The sequence below is a fragment of the Gavialis gangeticus genome, unplaced genomic scaffold, assembly GCF_001723915.1.
Source record: "Gavialis gangeticus isolate Ggan-Ray unplaced genomic scaffold, GavGan_comp1, whole genome shotgun sequence".
NCBI lineage: Eukaryota > Metazoa > Chordata > Crocodylia > Gavialidae > Gavialis > Gavialis gangeticus.
Genome location: NW_017729024.1, coordinates 126,341,760 through 126,347,217, shown reverse-complemented (window position 1 = coordinate 126,347,217; position 5,458 = coordinate 126,341,760). Strand labels below are relative to the sequence as shown.

Genomic DNA, 5,458 nt, shown 5'->3' with positions numbered 1-5,458 from the left:
CACGGTCAGGGCGGCTAGGGTCTGGAACCAACTACCAAGAGAAGTGGTGCTGGCTCCTACCCTGGGGGTTTTTAAGAGGAGGTTAAATGAACACCTTGCTGGGGTCGTTTGACCCCAGTACTCTTTCCTGCCATGGCAGGGGATCAGACTAGATGATCTGCTCAGGTCCCTTCCGACCCTAGAAACTATGAAACTATATTCACCGCCACATATGTATGAGGGAAAATTCTGCCACTTGCCTTGCCAAGCTGTTTTCTGTAGTCCTTTTAAAGAGCAGAGACATGGTTGCAGGTGTCTTGCTCTGACCTTCAGCTTCTGCAACAGCCTTTGACTTCATGTATGCCTCAGACTCCAAGTGCTGATCTATACTGGTTTTCCTCAACACATCCAGTGTCACATTGCAAGCAATACAGAACAGTCTGTCTCCATCTTCATGCAAGGTCCCTGCAGGATACTGCCTTCCACGGTCTAGCGCTGAAATGTATTTGGCTGTCTTGAAGGATTTCTTCTATGTTCATCCTTGCTCAATCCTCCTCTGACTGCAGCATGCTTGAAAGACAGCACCAAAATCCTTTTGCGTCCCTGATGGGCCCCAGACTGGCTCCTGTACTGAGTGTATGTCACAGGCTCAACCTTTCATTTGCTCCCTCTCCTCCCCCTCTCCCCCTGTGCTTCCAGACTGCAGGGCTTCCTGCCCTTTTCTCTGCTTGCTAGTAAGTTAGGATTTTTTTCCCCTGACAGCAAGCCCACCCAAATCATGAAGTCCACCATTTTTTGTGGAAAACACCTGATTTTGTGTTTTCTGCAAAGAGCATAAAATCGTGATTTTGGTATGCCCTGCCATAACTACGTTCCTCCCTCACAAGTTATATTACTGGAACGACTCTGCAAAGCTTCACAGAGCGGCTGTACTGCCAGAACACAGTGTGCCCTGGGAAGACACCGGAGGTTAAATGGACCACAGAGCTGGTTGAAGATATTGGTATGTCTACACACCCTCAGCTGCCTGCTAAATGGCAGCAGAAGCTTGACCCAGGTTAGCAGACATGGAGAATCTCCCCTAACAGTTCAGAGGGTTTTGTTACTTTGGAGACATTCTGATCTTTGCCAGTTAAACTTTAGAGAGTTAGCATATATCCCTTCACTGTCAGCCTCACATCTTCTTTCATGTCACCCCTTACACTTAATATAGCTTCTCACTTATGTTTCCCACTTTTCCTGTTGCTGTGTAATCAATTTAATTCATTACATCATTTTATTTATATATGATTTAATTTAATCGTGTCATTAAATTAAAACATACTTTGCAGTTAAGCATTTTCTTTCAGTTTTGGAAATCTTAATGGTGATGGATCAGTGAGCAGGACCTGAGAAATGCTCTGGTTCTGGAAAAGTGAAAGTAAGCAAGAGTCCTAAACTGAGGAGGTTTATGTGCAATTAACATGTAAGTAACTTCAGTTATGTGATCACTCACATTTAATATATATTTAAATAAATAGAATGCTTAGCAAAGTAAGCAATACATTTGGTAGTATTGGCAGAATCAAACTTTTAGACTTTTAAGATATAGCTTTCAATGTTAATAGTTGAAGATGCTAGTAAAATAAGTAAGTTTATTTTCAGTTTACAATGTTGTGCCTATAAAAGCAATACAAGTTTTTGAAATTGGTTACCTGGAATCAAAACGAAAAAAGGGATGATGGGTTGGTCTTTACTGAGATTTTTATCGGTAAAAATCTTACTGGGCACACAGTAAATTAATGCAACACAGTAAACTCAGTACAGTTCGCACTGGAGTTTATTGCGCTTGGGTGCAGTGTTTACGTACGCGCCTGGAACCAGAAAATGTTGAGCAGGGGCGATGTAACCCTGGCTGACAGGGCCTGCCAGCCCAGAGCTGCCCTACCCTGGCTCAGCATGCTGTGGAGGAGCTGGCTGGGGCATGAGGGTGCTCGTTAATGACTCGTGCCTCCTGAGGCTGTTGGGGCATGGTGGCAGTGGGGGTGTGGCAGTGATAAGTGGGGACTGCCCGCAGGTGACAGCAGTGACATTAGTGGTGAAAGTGGGCCAAGCAGGGACCACCTAGATCGCAGCAGTGTTGGTGGTGAGGGGGGTGTGGCAAGCGGCAACTGCCCGCAGATGCTGGTGGCAGCATTGGCAGTGGCCAATCACAGTGAGGCCACGTGCCCCACCCCACGTAACCCTCCCTACGCATCACCTACGAGTGTGCTACAGTGTGGGGCTAGCCAGCAGGTAGCCCTGCGCTGTAGCACCCTTGTGCCAAGCCTCAGTCATCAGCCTCAGTCATACATGTGCTGCAACAGATTAAATAACTCCACCTGAGAACAGTACTTGTGTTGGGCAGTACCATCCTATGGCAGAGTTAATTAGTTTACTCTAGCCTAATAACACTGCTCAAATGGATAGTAATGCTTTACTGCAGAGCTAATTAGGTAACTGCAGTAAGCATTTTGTGGAGATGCATCCACTGAATACTTGTTAAATTCAGAGTGCGTGCCACCTAGCAGACATGGACAGTCAACAAAGTGCTGGCAATTGAAAATTTATTACTTAAGACAGGCTGTCTATACATCTTAATAGAGCAGGCTTTTCTGGTGCTGAGTAAATGGATGCAAACTCAGGGAACAATCAAAGAAATGTAAGGGATGAAAGGTCAAGTATTTCTGCAGCATTTAGAGAGTGAATCTGTTTGTCCCATGGAGAAATAGTTGAATGTTATAACTGAACACCGGGAAGAATCAGCCTGGTGCTGCCACCAGCCCCAGCCTGCAGTGCCAACCTGCTGTTGCCTGACGTGCAGATCTGGGGGCATGCACCCCTGGGAAGAGCCCAACACAACCCCACAGCCCTCCCAGGGGGGCATGGAGCAGCAAGAGGCATGCCACGCCTTCCCCGCACTAACAGTTCTTGTTGCAGCTGGCATCAGTCTCTCCCAGGGCCGCTGCAGCAGGGGCTAGGGTGAGTGCAGACAAGCTGCGCCATGTCCTGCGCTGCCCGACTCCACTTGCTGCCACTCCCCACAGCCCATGCTGCAGCGGCCTCAGGAGCAGCTGACACCAGCTGCCTGAACCACGGCACGGTGCAGCCCAGGAGCTGGGGTGCATGGGGATAGGCAGAGCCCAGGTGCAGGGAGACAGGAGGAGCACAGTGCAGCCCCAGTAATGACACCTCTCCCTCCATCCATTACCTAGGCTCACCCTCACTCCCTCCCTACCTCACTGCCTGAGAACACATCCCTATCTGTTACAGCTGTCTGAAGTTTCAGTAGCTGATTCGGTAGCCGAATCTCCGAATCTGAATCAGCCATATCGAATCGGGACAGCGATTCGAGTCACTGAGTTGAATCACTGTTCCTCGAATCGGCCCAATCTGAATCCAAATCGAATACTTGCTGCTTTGCACAGGCCTACCAAGCACTTAGGGTTTCCTGGAAGCTTACTGGTATCTCCCTGTGGCAGGGCACCGTGTGTGCCTGCCACTTTAAGGGCCTGGAGCTGGCAACCGCCAGGTACCTGATGAGGGCAGCCATTTTGGATCTGGGGCTGCCCATATAAACAGGGCGGTTCTGCTACTGGAGGTAGGCAACAGCATCACCTGGCCGGAGGGCTGCTGATACCATTCTGGAGGTAAGGGAGGAGCTGTAGGGGAAGGATAGGAGGCTTCTGGTACTGGGTGCAACCTAAAACAGCACCCTGCTGGGAGTGGGTGGCCTGGTGGGGCTCCCAGTGCCGCGGAAGCCCCCAGGAAATGCCAGGCCAGTTACCACCCCGGTGAAAGGCAAGTTGGGGTGCCTTAACCCGTAGCCCCCACAACCAGGTGGGTTACCCTTTGTTTTGGAGGGCCCAGAGAGTGGACCCTCAGAGAGAGGAAAGGGGCATAGACTCAAACCCTGTCTGAACTTCCCCTGACTGGCCCATGCTGGGGCCAGGACCAGAAGGGTCCAAGGGCCAGGGGCCCACCACGAGGAACTCCCAAGAGTGGAGGGCCTGGGGTTCTGACTGTCCTGGAGGTGGGCCAAGGCTAGAGAGCTGAAGGTCCTGGTGGAGGGACCACACCCAGAAGGGGAAATGGGTCAGGGAGCTATGCTGCCCAATATGATGGCGGATGACACCGCCTGAGGAGAGGATTCCAGGTTTGGGTTCAATCAGGAGGATTCTGGGGCCCAGTGTGGGGGCTGGTGATAGTGAGAATATCAAGATGCCATTTGCGAGGCTTGGGCTGCGGTGTAGGGGAGGAAAGGAGCTGCAGATAGCGCCCCCTGGCATCGGGGCAGAAAATGAGCAGCCTCCTGCTTATTAATATATACTAATTAATTATAACAATAAGGCATGGCAGGTGAGAACGCGGGCAGTTGGTCCAGGAACAGGTGGGCGGGCCACGGTTAGATTGGCCCCGAGCAGGCCCCCTGTTACACTCCCTTAACATAGTCCCCCATACAACTTTTGCTCCAACCTGCAGATTCCCCGAAGGTTGTTGCAACTGTGACGGGATGACTATGGTTGGTTGCCACTGTCTATCCTAGGCACCTGCCACAGAAGCCAGGAGATGTACCCTCCTTAAGAGGAAGTAAATATCTAGTCTCCAGTGCTAGCCAAACATATTCAGACATATCACACACATCCATAATGATGTAGGGGTCTTTTTTTAATTTGTAATACCTTACAAAAGAAAAACAGGAAGTGGACAGAGAACTGACATATACAACAACTTTGCAAGCATTGATTAAAATGTAGATTGTACTTAAATTTGACAATAATCATTAATAAAATGATAAAGACTTCTGTCTAGAAGCCATATAAAACCATTCTTTTGATCATTCTATCATGAGATGAAAAGCTGCATAAGAAATCTGTGAAGCTAGACAAAAAGTCAAAATTACCACTTCCTCACCAATGGTACATATCGGAAAAACCTTATAGGACATTGCAGCTACGTAAAAGCTATAAAGAAGTAAACAAAATAGTCATTCCAGAAATCCTTTATCCAGAATTTCAAAGATCCTTGATAGGTTACTTAGAAACTTATGGATCTATAGTTACCCTTGATCAAAGCAAGGCTTATCATAAGGGATTCAGAAGTGAAATAAGTAAACTGAGTTAGATCGTGAATGGGTTAGCCCAATATATTCAACGTCTGGGAATGCAGCCCTGGGGCTGGGAAAGCCTAGCCACTTGCCCCAGTCCCAGGGTTGCTCTCTTCCTACCATGCTGACCCTGACTGGGTTATTTTTAGTCCCCAGATCCCTCTATCCCCAGACTGACAACCCCACACTGTAACTGCCCCCCCCCACATCCCCACACAGACTCACCATCCCCAGTCTTGCCAACCCCCACCTAGAGTCTGCCTTACTCACCTTTGGCTCCCCCCCCCCCCCTTTTTTTCCCCCTCCTTTCCCTGCCTCTCCCTTTTTCTTCCCCATTTCTTACTTTTTAAACGC

At 48.9% G+C, this 5,458-nt stretch overlaps 1 long non-coding RNA gene across 5 annotated transcripts in view; it reads left to right on the top strand.

The window, feature by feature from the left end:
- Positions 1-5,458, top strand: part of LOC109297698 — a 22,566-nt gene that overhangs the window by 3,349 nt on the left and 13,759 nt on the right. For all 5 annotated transcript variants that reach the window (XR_002097393.1, XR_002097392.1, XR_002097391.1 and 2 more), the window contains exon 2: positions 1,329-1,444. This is a non-coding gene — a long non-coding RNA (uncharacterized LOC109297698). The remainder of the gene's footprint in view (positions 1-1,328; positions 1,445-5,458) is intronic.